Below are 14,992 nucleotides of genomic sequence, written 5' to 3'. Positions count from 1 at the left end.
TAAGCCTATCTGGGTCGCAGACTAAGTACCCTTAATAGGGTATCAGTACTCATATACTACTACCATAGCCCCCACCCCCCCGCCGCTTCCCTGCCAGTCTGTTCAGTGAGAGCTGCAGAGGGAAAATGGCGCTGGTGAGCCGCTGGATTCGCTTATAGTGAAGCCCCTCCCCCTTAATGGCGCGCGGTCTTCCCGGGTTTTTATACTGGCTGAGGTGAGATTTTTGCTTTACAGTGGGTTAGAACCCCTGTAAGCTGTATTGCCAGTGTGGGTATTTAGTTGTGGCTTCAGCTCGCCCCTCACCGCGGAACACACATAACAGCCTGCATGTCTCTGAAGCCTAGAGCCGCAGCCTACCTGTCAGCGCTCATGCCCTGCCGCCGACCCGCTAACTGGGACGCCGGCTTCCTACTCACCACTCTTCTTTCTTCTGGCTCTCTTAGGGGTGGTGGCGTGCTGCGTGAGTGTACGCTCGCCGTGGTGGGGCTTGTGAATGGCTCCCTCAGGAGCTCAGTGTCCTGTCAGCAGGGAACGGGACCATTAACCCTTTAGGAGGTTGGGCTTCCCCCCACCCCCCCATAATCCCACAAAAATAACAAACAGAAAAAATAAATGCAGAAAACTCTTCAGGAGCTTACCTAAAGCCGGGCATATTTTCTAAACTGCGTCTGGTAGGAGGGGCATAGAGGGAGGAGCCAGCCCACACTATCGAAGTCTTAAAGTGCCCATGGCTTCTAGTGGACCCATCTATACCCCATGGTCCTAATGGTTTGTTTTGTTTTGGGGGGGTTTTGTATCACTTTATTTCTGGGTTGTTGTTTTTTTTTGTTGTTGTTTTTTTTATTGTAAAACACCGATGTTCATTCAGATAGCTCAGCAGGGATACTCAGATGGCCTATTAGAAAGGTTCTCTGGAAACAATGCACTATGTGTAATACTGGTATTTGTTTTCCCTGTTTCTATGCATTCTGATTTATGTTACAATTTTAACCTAAATATTGACTTAACTAACATGGAGGCATGGATCAGAGGCTCTCGTTTGGCTACAACCCCCTATGGGGATTAAGCAGAGTATCTGAGGTATGCACATTCCACGAGCCTTGTTGTAGTGACTAGTAGTACTGTATGCATACACTCAGACCTCAAACCTCAGTCCTGACAGTGTACCCAGCTGTAGGTTATGGAGCTTTCTAAGAGTAAGTGGTTAGCGATAGGACCCTTCAGTTGAAAATAGACACAACAAATGTGTTTGTCTGCCCTTTTACCATGGCTGGAGATTTTAACCCTGAAATGCCCTCCAGGCAGCTGTGTACGCTTCATAAGGTACATTCGTCTGGTAAGAGCACACAGCTGTTCTGGATGAGTCGGGAATCTCAGTACTGAGTATCTCCCCTCTAAACATACTGTAGATACGGAAGGATAAGAGAGTATTCCCAAACATATTGGCTGATGTTTACCCTGTTCTTATCTGAGAATGAGTGTCAAATTTATTATGCGGTGATAAACCACCGCATCTTTGGGGGGTTTGGCTGCTATATTTAAAGAAGTGATAATAATAACTATTAAATCAGGAGCACCCTTTTAAGTTCAGTGGCTGAGAGTGCTGAAGCCATGACAGCTTTGAAAAATGTTGCATAGCAAATTTACCACTAAGTGTTCAAAATAATACCCCTTTCACACTGAAGTCCTGGCACCAACCCATGTCTGACCTGGGATACTGAACATGGATTGGAGCCAGGGCTTTAGCTATACTTAATCCCCTTTCACACCACCGCTCACACAGGACACTTTGAAATGGCCTCATCTCCAAGTGCTCCTGAGCCAGCCAATCGGCAACCTTTTATGCATTACTTAGATCAGAGGTTCTCAAACTCGGTCCTCTGGGGCACACACAGTGCATGTTTCTCTGACGTCCTAGTGGATGCTGGGACTCCGTCAGGACCATGGGGAATAGCGGCTCCGCAGGAGACAGGGCACAAAATTTAAAAGTTTGACCACTAGGTGGTGTGTACTGGCTCCTACCCCTATGACCCTCCTCCAAGCCTCAGTTAGGTTTTTGTGCCCGTCCGAGCAGGGTGCAATCTAGGTGGCTCTCCTAAAGAGCTGCTTAGAAAAAGTTTGTTAGGTTTTTTATTTTCAGTGAGTCCTGCTGGCAACAGGCTCACTGCAACGAGGGACTTAGGGGAGAAGAAGTGAACTCACCTGCGTGCAGGATGGATTTGCTTCTTAGGCTACTGGACACTAGCTCCAGAGGGACGATCACAGGTACAGCCTGGATGGGTCACCGGAGCCGCGCCGCCGACCCCCTTGCAGATGCCGAATAGAGAAGAGGTCCAGAAACCGGCGGCAGAAGACGTCTCAGTCTTCATGAGGTAGCGCACAGCACTGCAGCTGTGCGCCATTGCTCTCCGCACACTTCACACCAGCGGTCACTGAGGGTGCAGGGCGCTGGGGGGGGCGCCCTGGGCAGCAATGTAATATACCTATTCTGGCTAAAATATATCACATATAGCCCCTGGGGCTATGTGGATGTATTTAACCCCTGCCAGGTTCCAAAAAAACCGGGAGAAGAAGCCCGCCGAAAAGGGGGCGGGGCCTATTCTCCTCAGCACACAGCGCCATTTTCCTGCCCAGCTCCGCTGCGAGGAAGGCTCCCAGGACTCTCCCCTGCACTGCACTACAGAAACAGGGTAAAAACAGAGAGGGGGGGCACTTATTGGCGATATTTATAATATTTGAGCTGCTATAAAGGGAACACACTTATTAAGGTTGTCCCTATATATATTTATAGCGCTTGGGTGTGTGCTGGCAAACTCTCCCTCTGTCTCCCCAAAGGGCTAGTGGGGTCCTGTCTTCTATCAGAGCATTCCCTGTGTGTCTGCTGTGTGTCGGTACGTGTGTGTCGACATGTATGAGGACGATGTTGGCGTGGAGGCGGAGCAATTGCCTGTAATGATGATGTCACCCCCTAGGGAGTCGACACCAGAATGGATGGCTTTGTTTATGGAATTACGGGATAGTGTCAGCACGCTACAAAAGTCGGTTGACGACATGAGACAGCCGGCAAACCAGTTAGTACCTGTCCAGGCGTCTCAGACACCGTCAGGGGCTGTAAAACGCCCTTTACCCCAGTCGGTCGACACAGACCCAGACACTGACACTGAATCCAGTGTCGACGGTGAAGAAACAAACGTATTTTCCAGTAGGGCCACACGTTATATGATCACGGCAATGAAGGAGGCTTTGCATATCTCTGATACTGCAAGTACCACAAAAAGGGGTATTATGTGGGGTGTGAAAAAACTACCGATAGTTTTTCCTGAATCAGAGGAACTGAATGAAGTGTGTGATGAAGCGTGGGTTACCCCAGATAGAAAACTGCTAATTTCAAAGAGGTTATTGGCATTATACCCTTTCCCGCCAGAGGTTAGGGCGCGCTGGGAAACACCTCCTAGGGTGGATAAGGCGCTCACACGCTTATCAAAGCAAGTGGCGTTACCGTCTCCTGATACGGCCGCCCTCAAGGATCCAGCTGATAGGAGGCTGGAGAATACATTAAAAAGTATATACACACATACGGGTGTTATACTGAGACCAGCAATCGCCTCAGCCTGGATGTGCAGTGCTGGCGTGGCTTGGTCGGAGTCACTGTCTGAAAATATTGATACCCTGGATAGGGACAGTATTTTACTGACTATAGAGCAGTTAAAGGATGCATTTCTTTATATGCGAGATGCACAGAGAGATATTTGCACTCTGGCATCAAGAGTAAGTGCGATGTCCATATCTGCCAGAAGAAGTTTATGGACGCGCCAGTGGTCAGGTGGTGCGGATTCCAAACGACATATGGAAGTATTGCCGTATAAGGGGGAGGAATTATTTGGGGTCGGTCTATCGGATCTGGTGGCCACGGCAACGGCCGGAAAATCCACCTTTTTACCCCAGGTCACCTCCCAGCAGAAAAAGCCGCAGGCTTTTCAGCCGCAGTCCTTTCGTTCCTATAAGAACAAACGAGCAAAATGACATTCCTATTTGCCCCGAGGCAAAGGAAAGGGTAAGAGACTGCAACAAGCAGCTCCTTCCCAGGAGCAGAAGCCCTCCCCGGCTTCTACAAAGGCGTCAGCATGACGCTGGGACCTTACAAGCAGACTCAGGGGCGGTGGGGGGTCGCCTCAAACATTTCAGCGCACAGTGGGCTCACTCGCAGGTGGACCCCTGGATCCTGCAGGTAGTATCTCAGGGTTACAGGTTGGAATTCGAGAAGTCCCCTCCTCGCCGTTTCCTAAAGTCTGCTTTTTCCAACGTCTCCCTCCGACAGGGCGACGGTATTGGAGGCCATTCACAAGCTGTATTCTCAGCAGGTGATAGTCAAGGTACCCCTCCTACAACAGGGACAGGGGTATTACTCCACGCTATTTGTGGTACCGAAGCCGGACGGCTCGGTAAGACCGATATCCCTTACTTGGACGATCTCCTGATAAGGGCAAGATACAGAGAACAGCTGGAGGTCGGAGTAGCACTAACCCAAGTAGTGCTCCAACAACACGGGTGGATTCTGAATTTTCCAAAATCCCAACTGATCCCGACGACACGTCTGTTGTTCCTAGGGATGATTCTGGACACTGTTCAGAAAAAGGTATTTCTTCCGGAGGAGAAAGCCAGGGAGTTATCCGATCTAGTCAGGAACCTCCTAAAACCAGGAAAAGTATCTGTGCGTCAATGCACAAGAGTCCTGGGAAAAATGGTAGCTTCTTACGAAGCGATTCCATTCGGCAGATTCCATGCACGAACTTTTCAGTGGGATCTGCTGGACAAATGGTCCGGATCGCATCTGCAGATGCATCAGCGGATAAAATTGTCCACAAGGACAAGAGTGTCTCTGCTATGGTGGTTGCAGAGTGCTCATCTGTTAGAGGGCCGCCGATTCGGCATACAGAACTGGGTCCTAGTGACCACGGATGCCAGCCTGAGAGGCTGGGGAGCGGTCACACAGGGAAGAAACTTCCAGGGCGTGTGGTCAAGCCTGGAGACGTCTCTTCACATAAATATACTGGAGCTAAGAGCAATCTACAATGCTCTAAGCCTGGCAAAACCTCTGCTTCAGGGTCAGCCGGTGTTGATTCAGTCGGACAACATCACGGCAGTCGCCCACGTAAACAGACAGGGCGGCACAAGAAGCAGGAGGGCAATGGCAGAAGCTGCAAGGATTCTCCGCTGGGCAGAAAATCATGTGTTAGCACTGTCAGCTGTGTTCATCCCGGGAGTGGACAACTGGGAAGCAGACTTCCTCAGCAGACACGATCTGCACCCGGGAGAGTGGGGACTTCATCCAGAAGTCTTCCACATGTTTGTGGTCCATTGGGAAAGACCAATGGTGGACATGATGGCGTCCCGCCTCAACAAAAAACTGGACAGGTATTGCGCCAGGTCAAGAGACCCTCAGGCAATAGCTGTAGACGCTCTGGTAACACCATGGGTGTACCAGTCAGTGTATGTGTTTCCTCCTCTGCCTCTCATACCAAAAGTACTGAGAATTATACGGCAATGGGGAGTAAGAACGATACTCGTGGCTCCGGATTGGCCAAGAAGAACTTGGTACCCGGAACTTCAGGAGATGCTCACGGAAGATCCGTGGCCTCTACCTCTAAGACGGGACCTGCTTCAGCAGGGACCGTGTCTATTCCAAGACTTACCGCGGCTGCGTTTGACGGCATGGCGGTTGAACGCCGAATCCTAAGGGAAAAAGGCATTCCGGAAGAGGTCATCCCTACCCTGGTAAAAGCCAGGAAGGAGGTGACTGCACAACATTATCACCGCATTTGGAGAAAATATGTTGCGTGGTGTGAGGCCAGGAAGGCCCCGACGGAGGAATTTCAACTGGGTCGATTCCTACATTTCCTGCAAACAGGATTGTCTATGGGCCTCAAATTAGGGTCCATTAAGGTTCAAATTTCGGCCCTGTCGATTTTCTTCCAGAAAGAATTGGCTTCAGTTCCTGAAGTCCAGACTTTTGTAAAAGGAGTACTACATATACAGCCCCCGGTTGTGCCCCCAGTGGCACCGTGGGATCTTAATGTAGTTTTGGATTTTCTCAAATCCCATTGGTTTGAGCCACTCAAATCGGTGGATTTGAAATATCTTACATGGAAAGTAACCATGCTACTGGCCCTGGCTTAAGCCAGGAGAGTGTCAGAATTGGCGGCTTTATCGTATAAAAGCCCATATCTGATTTTCCATTCGGACAGGGCAGAACTGCGGACGCGTCCTCACTTTCTGCCTAAGGTGGTTGCAGCGTTTCACCTGAACCTATTGTGGTGCCTGCGGCTACTAGCGATTTGGAGGATTCCAAGTTGCTGGACGTTGTCAGAGCATTGAAAATATATATTTCAAGGACGGCTGGAGTCAGAAAATCTGACTCGCTGTTTATACTGTATGCACCCAACAAGCTGGGTGCTCCTGCTTCTAAGCAGACGATTGCTCGTTGGATTTGTAGCACAATTCAACTTGCACATTCTGTGGCAGGCCTGCCACAGCCTAAATCTGTCAAGGCCCATTCCACAAGGAAGGTGGGCTCATCTTGGGCGGCTGCCCGAGGGGTCTCGGCATTACAACTCTGCCGAGCAGCTACGTGGTCAGGGGAGAACACGTTTGTAAAATTCTACAAATTTGATACCCTGGCTAAGGAGGACCTGGAGTTCTCTCATTCGGTGCTGCAGAGTCATCCGCACTCTCCCGCCCGTTTGGGAGCTTTGGTATAATCCCCATGGTCCTGACGGAGTCCCAGCATCCACTAGGACGTCAGAGAAAATAAGATTTTACTTACCGATAAATCCATTTCTCGTAGTCCGTAGTGGATGCTGGGCGCCCATCCCAAGTGCGGATTGTCTGCAATACTTGTACATAGTTATTGTTACAAAAAAATCGGGTTGTTATTGTTGTGAGCCGTCTGTTCAGAGGCTCCTACGTTTGTCATACTGTTAACTGGGTTCAGATCACAAGTTGTACGGTGTGATTGGTGTGGCTGGTATGAGTCTTACCCGGGATTCAAGATCCTTCCTTATTATGTACGCTCGTCCGGGCACAGTATCCTAACTGAGGCTTGGAGGAGGGTCATAGGGGGAGGAGCCAGTACACACCACCTAGTGGTCAAACTTTTAAATTTTGTGCCCTGTCTCCTGCGGAGCCGCTATTCCCCATGGTCCTGACGGAGTCCCAGCATCCACTACGGACTACGAGAAATAGATTTATCGGTAAGTAAAATCTTATTTTTGCAGGTAACCCAGCAGGTGCACAGGTGTATTAATTACTCACTGACACATTTTAAAAGGTCCACAGGTGGAGCTAATTATTTCACTTGCGATTCTGTGAGGAGACCTGCAAAACATGCACTGTGTGTGCCCCCGAGGACCGAGTTTGAGAACCTCTGACTTAGATCACCAATTACTTAGGTCTGCCTTTCACACTGCAGCTGACCCGAGTCAGACCCAAAAATTACCATGGTTGCGCGACCCAGTTCGACCGTTTCACATAGAGCTGAGACCCGGGTAGTGCTGACTTCCCCCGGCAATTACCCAGGTATTGAGCTCAGTGTAAAAGGGGTTTAAAAGCCCCAACTATCAAGAAGGCAGGGGCGCAGAATGTGTGCTTAATACTAAAGCAGAGCAGTAACTAGTAATTATTTGCTTAAAATGTCAAAAACATTTTCCTTGCAGAACATCAATGTAATTCTGTGTTTCTTTTTTCATGTGCTAGTTATAATATGAAGTCTGACGCACGGCTTGTACCTGCTCTTGCTTACTAATCTGTCTTTTTTTCCTTTAACGAACAGGTTCCTGGAGCTCGGTCAGCCCTCCTGCCATATGGAAAATTGAAAGTTGGTCTCCACATGCTGTGTAGCATTCCCAAACATTACTTTGTTTCACCCACGTTCTTGATCTGTACTACTTTGTAACCATGTAACTTGTTTAAGTGTATTTTTATATTCGTATATATTTGATGTTGAGGTCCAACATATAACAAATTAGTACAAGTACACACAGGCCTGTGCTTGTTGCTGGAGATTTTAATTCTAACTGTTAGAAACAGAAAGTTGCAAATCTTGGTGTCAGCTGTGTGTATTTGCACTGCCCTGTTTATGTCATTATCACTAGTACCCCGGTCTGTAAATGTCAAGTACTTGCACTTTTTTCTTATAACTAAATCTATTTTTACCTTTTTTTATCAGATACATATGACACGGTGATTGTCGGTGAGGGTCAAAACAATAGTACGTTTTTTTTTAGGCAACCTATGGAAATAAAATACTAGCAATCCTATGTACAGGATGTAAGGTACGATACTGGCTTAGTTCAGTTATTTTCTGGCAGATAGAACCAAAGGTTCAAATATCATTGGTACTTCCCCTCTTCCACAGTGCCTTCAGACAGCGCAACCAAGTCATCTGATTGTATTCCCCATAAGGATGCATGCCATTAACAAGTTATTGCTGTTAAACCAACTAGTGCCTTTATTATATCGGACTGTTTCAGTTTAACGCCATTAAACAGTGATGGTTTTGCAGCTTTTTTTGTTTTCCTTTTGTCCATCGGTAGTTACTGTAATCACTGAGGATTATCAATGAACAGGAAGCTTCTTGCCGCAGGCACTAAAACAATGCTATGAGTAAAATCTGCACTGTTGTGAGAAATATCTGGACATACCTATCTCATGCAATGTTTCCCTTTAGAAACCAAACTCTGTAAATTGTAAGATAGAGATCAGACATGCTACAGTCAGTCAGCTTCTCCCACAATTCTATGCTGTGGCTGTTCCTATTATCTGAACATATAAAGGACAGGGAGTAATGAGCACAGTCTCTGGCTCTCCTGTCATAAACTGAAAGTAATTGAACATTTGAATAAAAAGTTACTGTAGACCAACTGTGAGAGCAATTGTTGCCGGAGTGATATTAATACACTGATGTTGCAGTGACTGGGACTCTCTTCCTCTCTACACTCCTAAAATCAAATAAAACAATCCATTAATAATCAGACCTGACTTTTACAAATAACTTGTAAATAATAATTTGTCTCCAGCAGGTTACACATTCTTCCTACTGGTGTTATGGCAGAAAGTCTTCAAAGGAGAGGGGTTAAACCTGGCAGGCTTTGACTTGTTTATACTGTATTATGTAGCTCACATTCCTCTTAGTTTGATTTTTTTTTCCTTTTAGCAGGTGCAAAACGATAATGCATGACCTCTCTGCTTTTTTAGTTTAAACCCTGACAGAAGTAATATCTAATAAACTGTACAGATGATCCAATCTCTGCATAGTGCATTTATTTTGATGCTGGTTTCTCGAGTGTAAAGGAATGTGGACTAACAGACATACACATATCTTCACAAATAGTGTTATCACATGGCCTTTATCCCCAGCACTCCACACATTTATACACGAATCACAGACACTGTTTGATCTGACCAACCTGTACCTGAGTACTTTTATATTCTGCACTTTTACAGTTTGGCCACCTCTAACTTGTCCACATATATTTGTATTCTCCAACCACCTTCCCATTGTGATTCTCCTAGATACCTAGATACATATACTAGTAGTCACCAGACATCTACCCAGCGTGACCAACTCCAAGCTGCACTGGATACATATTTGTTTATTAACAGTTACTTACATAGCGCAGCATATTCTGTATTGGAAATAGTGATAGAACAAAAGGGGTAATAGCAGACAGACATAGAGGTAGGAAGGCCCTGCTTGCAAGCTTATAATCTATTGGTACATATATATTCGCCACACCCCTCCCCTGTGTGACCATCTCCTACCTGCTCTGGATAGATATATATATATATCCAGAGCAGGTAGGAGACGGTCACACAGGGGAGGGGTGTGGCGCACCCCTTCACGTGTACGCAGCATGAATTGCGCCAGGTGTATTACCCCATATGACATAAATGAGATCATCTAGCTACTTCTCTAATTTATAAGCAGGTGTTTCTTTATATAAACCATCACTTTCTGTGTAGGCATAACACAGAAATATTCTTTTTAGCTCGGGTGTAACACCTCATGCACTAACTGCAAGGCCAGGAAACGTGCTCTAAAATAAAAGTACACAGAACCTTGAAATCATAGCTGCTTATTTTGTGGTTTGCGGCTGCTTTAACAAGTAAAAGGCATGGGTGCAAGTTATGTACTCATTATGCTAGTATGTGTTAATTATAAACTGCTTCAAGAATTTTTATCATCACCCTTAAGCAAGATACTTGAAATTTGATGGACTGGAACAGCATACTTGTTACTGTGTCCTTCATTCTACAACATGTTGGAGAGATGGCAACAGAAAATGTACTATTTCCTATAACTTAGTGTTAGTTGGGGACAGGTAAAAGCTGTTGTGTGTCGAAAGAACAGAAGAAAAGATAATGGCTCATGTACTTACAGAAAAACTGACACGGGTGTTTGTTTTGGGTGAAGTTAAAATTGGGAAGGTGACCTCTGCTACTCAGACTGTTACAGCTAAAGGAAATGCTATAGCACTGGGCAAGCAGAGGTGAGTACATTTTGTCTTCATTTATAACGGTTACCCGACCACTCACATACTATTTAGTTGAGATATGCTTAACATTCTGATTTGTATTTAACAAAATGTCTGTTACTGTGGTATATTTTGTCATGTCTTTATATGTCATATCAGGGATAAAAAATATATTATTTATTTTCAAGCATCAGATTTGTATTTCATTTGTGTTCTATTTCTGGTGTACAGGTGAGTACAATATATACTTAAGCTGTATGGAGTGCAACCCCTAGCTGAATGCCAGCAGTGGACAGAACAGCACAAAGGACACTATGCCATTTATGCGAGCACAGTGATCCTGCACAGGGCTAACGCAGCAATACTACATAGAAGATTTGTTTCTCTTTAAACAGCAACCTAAGTACCTTTTAAACATGCATCATTTTATTTAGCTGGCCCTCTACAAGCCAGCTTCTTTTCAAATGGAGGGTCATTCAGTACTGCTGCCAGTTACACAGTCGCACACTGGCTCTCAGCATGTCATGTGAAAGGAGGAGGGGGATCTTCTATTCAACTCCAGGTTTATTTTCTTATCTTTAATCATAAAATGTATCTAAAGAGTGCAACATAATACAGTAAAATAAAAGGCAATAAGCTGTTGCCACAATGTTACTGATATACATGTTGGACACTGTTTACATATAAAAATATTACAATATTTAGAAAATTGATAAGCTGGATATACAATTATCGCCATCTATGAAACAATGTACTTTTCTGTTAGGTCATTTAGCTTGCTAGACTGATAGAATGACACTCATACGGCCGGACCTATTCAGTCAAAGGGGATTACCCTGCGTATGAGTCCCCGATGGTGGAGAGATGGCAGCTTCATGAGCTGTGAGGAAAAATACACAAGAAAACAACATAGGGGAAAACCCATAGATTCCGCAGTTTACGCAACATCAGTGGATTTCCGTATGGTAAAAAGGCTATTTAATTGAATAGCCTTTAACCGTGCCATAGGGTTTTATCTGGCAATTAGCGTGGTAACCCTGCAGCTGATTGAATATGCCAGTTAGTGCTGTATATGTTAGTATTTAGGGATCTCTTGGGTTGAAACTCGCATATATCTGGTTTAAATCCACAAAGTAGCCATAAGTGGGATACACCCTAGTGCAGTAAGCGGGACAATTGGCTGATCCAGTTATCTCATAGTGTGTATGTAGCATCCATTTCTGATTAGAGTGTAGCAAGCAGTTGGATCGGAGATTTGATGTGAAAACAAAAGAACCCAAGAGGGATAACCAATAGGGAAATCTCTCTGTGAAAATCCCGGTGCTAATGAGATCTGTTTTAGTATTCGCAAACCACCTGCTGCAAGTTTCTAGAGCTTGCCACGCTCAACAAAGAAATGGATACAAATTGACACTGCGCTGGAATGTTGCAATATGTTAGCTCTATATATATGTTTTCAATAAAATTGTGATGCTGGTTATGCTTAAATCATAACAAAAGGCTAGTTTTTATCAAAATTTTCTCTGACGTCATAGTGGATGCTGGGAACTCCGTAAGGACCATGGGGAATAGACGGGCTCCGCAGGAGACTGGGCACTCTAAAAGAAAGATTAGGTACTATCTGGTGTGCACTGGCTCCTCCCTCTATGCCCCTCCTCCAGACCTCAGTTAGATTTCTGTGCCCGGCCGAGCTGGATGCACACTAGGGGCTCTCCTGAGCTCCTAGAAAGAAAGTATATGTTAGGTTTTTTATTTTACAGTGAGACCTGCTGGCAACAGGCTCACTGCAACGAGGGACTAAGGGGAGAAGAAGCGAACCTACCTGCTTGCAGCTAGCTTGGGCTTCTTAGGCTACTGGACACCATTAGCTCCAGAGGGATCGACCGCAGGACCCGTCCTTGGTGTTCGTTCCCGGAGCCGCGCTGCCGTCCCCCTTACAGAGCCAGAAGCATGAAGATGGTCCGGAAAATCAGCGGCAGAAGACTTCAGTCTTCACCAAGGTAGCGCACAGCACTGCAGCTGTGCGCCATTGCTCCTCATACACACTTCACACTCCGGTCACTGAGGGTGCAGGGCGCTGGGGGGGGGGGGCGCCCTGAGTAGCAATAAAAACACCTTCGCTGGCAAAATAATCACAATATATAGCCCCAGAGGCTATATATGTGATAATTACCCCTGCCAGAAGCCATAAAAAAGCGGGAGAAAAGTCAGCGAAAAAGGGGCGGAGCTATCTCCCTCGGCACACTGGCGCCATTTTCTCTTCACAGTGTAGCTGGAAGACAGCTCCCCAGGCTCTCCCCTGTAGTTTTCAGGCTCAAAGGGTTAAAAAGAGAGGGGGGGGCACTAAATTTAGGCGCAATATTGTTTATACAAGCAGCTATTGGGGAAAATTCACTCAGTGATAGTGTTTATCCCTACATTATATAGCGCTCTGGTGTGTGCTGGCATACTCTCTCTCTGTCTCCCCAAAGGGCTGTGTGGGGTCCTGTCCTCAGTCAGAGCATTCCCTGTGTGTGTGCGGTGTGTCGGTACGGCTGTGTCGACATGTTTGATGAGGCTTATGTGGAGGCGGAGCAGATGCCGATAAATGGGATGTCGCCCCCTGTGGGCCGACACCAGAGTGGATGGATAAGTGGAAGGTATTAACCGACAGTGTCAACTCCTTACATAAAAGGCTGGATGACGTAACAGCTATGGGACAGCCGGCTTCTCAGCCCGCGCCTGCCCAGGCGTCTCAAAGGCCATCAGGGGCTCAAAAACGCCCGCTCCCTCAGATGGCAGACACAGATGTCGACACGGAGTCTGACTCCAGTGTCGACGAGGTTGAGACATATACACAATCCACTAGGAACATCCGTTACATGATCCCGGCAATAAAAAATGTGTTACACATTTCTGACATTAACCCAAGTACCACTAAAAAAGGGTTTTATGTTTGGGGAGAAAAAGCAGGCAGTGTTTTGTTCCCCCATCAAATGAGTGAATGAAGTGTGAAAAAGCGTGGGTTCCCCCGATAAGAAACTGGTAATTTCTAAAAAGTTACTGATGGCGTACCTTTTCCCGCCAGAGGAGAAGTTACGCTGGGAGATATCCCCTAGGGTGGATAAGGCGCTCACACGTTTGTCAAAAAAGGTAGCACTGCCGTCTTAGGATACGGCCACTTTGAAGGTACCTGCTGATAAAAAGCAGGAGGCTATCCTGAAGTCTGTATTTACACACTCAGGTACTAGACTGAGACCTGCAGATAGTGCTGCTGCAGCGTGGTCTGTAACCCTGTCAAACCGGGATACTATTTTGCGAACATAAGACGTCGTCTTATATATGAGGGATGCACAGAGGTATATTTTGCCGGCTGGCATCCAGAATTAATGCAATGTCCATTCTGTCAGGAGGGTATTAGAGACCCGACACTGGACAGGTGATGCTGACTTTAAAAGGCACATAGAGCCTTATACGGGTGAGGAATTGTTTGGGGATGGTCTCTGGGACCTCGTATCCACAGCAACAGCTGGGAAGAAAAATTTTTACCTCAGGTTTCCTCACAGCCTAAGAAAGCACTGTATTATCAGGTACAGTCCTTTCGGCTTCAGAAAAGCAAGCGGGTCAAAGGCGCTTCCTTTCTGCACAGAGACGAGGGAAGAGGGAAAAAGCTGCACCAGTCAGCCAATTCCCAGAATCAAAATTCTTCCCCCGCTTCCTCTGAGTCCACCGCATGACGCGGGGGCTCCACAGGCGTAGCCAGGTACGGTGGGGGGCCGCCTCAAAAATTTCAGCGATCAGTGGGCTCGCTCACAGGTGGATCCCTGGATCCTTCAAGTAGTATCTCAGGGGTACAGGCTGGAATTCGAGGCGTCTCCCCCCCGCCGTTTCCTCAAATCTACCTTGCCGACAACTCCCTCAGGCAGGGAGGCTGTGCTAGAGGCAATTCACAAGCTGTATTCCCAGCAGGTGATAGTCAAGGTGCCCCTACTTCAACAAGGACGGGGTTACTATTCCACACTGTTTGTGGTACCGAAACCGGACGGTTCGGTGAGACCCATTTTAAATTTGAAGTCCTTGAACACATACATAAAAAAATTCAAGTTCAAGATGGAATCGCTCAGGGCGGTTATTGCAAGCCTGGAGGAGGGGGATTACATGGTATCCCTGGACATCAAGGATGCTTACCTACATGTCCCCATTTACCATCCTCACCAGGAGTACCTCAGATTTGTGGTACAGGATTGCCATTACCAATTCCAAACACTGCCGTTTGGACTGTCCACGGCACCGAGGGTCTTTACCAAGGTAATGGCAGAAATGATGATACTCCTTCGAAAAAAGGGAGTTTTTAATTATCCCGTACTTGGACGATCTCCTTATAAAGGCAAGGTCCATGGAGCAGTTGTTGGTCGGAGTAGCACTATCTCGGGAAGTGCTACAACAGCACGGATGGATTCTATACATTCCAAAGTCACAGC

The 14,992-nt window shown here is 46.6% G+C and overlaps 1 protein-coding gene across 4 annotated transcripts in view; it reads left to right on the top strand.

Annotated features, from left to right (window-relative positions):
* Positions 1–9,301, top strand: part of LOC135070418 (septin-2A) — a 286,079-nt gene extending 276,778 nt beyond the window's left edge. For all 4 annotated transcript variants that reach the window (XM_063964763.1, XM_063964764.1, XM_063964765.1 and 1 more), the window contains one exon: positions 7,829–9,301. The gene's annotated coding sequence lies outside the window, so the exon portion shown is untranslated. The remainder of the gene's footprint in view (positions 1–7,828) is intronic.
* Positions 9,302–14,992: the final 5,691 nt, after the last annotated feature.

This window comes from Pseudophryne corroboree, chromosome 1, assembly GCF_028390025.1.
Source record: "Pseudophryne corroboree isolate aPseCor3 chromosome 1, aPseCor3.hap2, whole genome shotgun sequence".
In the NCBI taxonomy this organism is placed as follows: domain Eukaryota; kingdom Metazoa; phylum Chordata; class Amphibia; order Anura; family Myobatrachidae; genus Pseudophryne; species Pseudophryne corroboree.
This window is presented reverse-complemented; position numbering and strand designations above follow the sequence as displayed.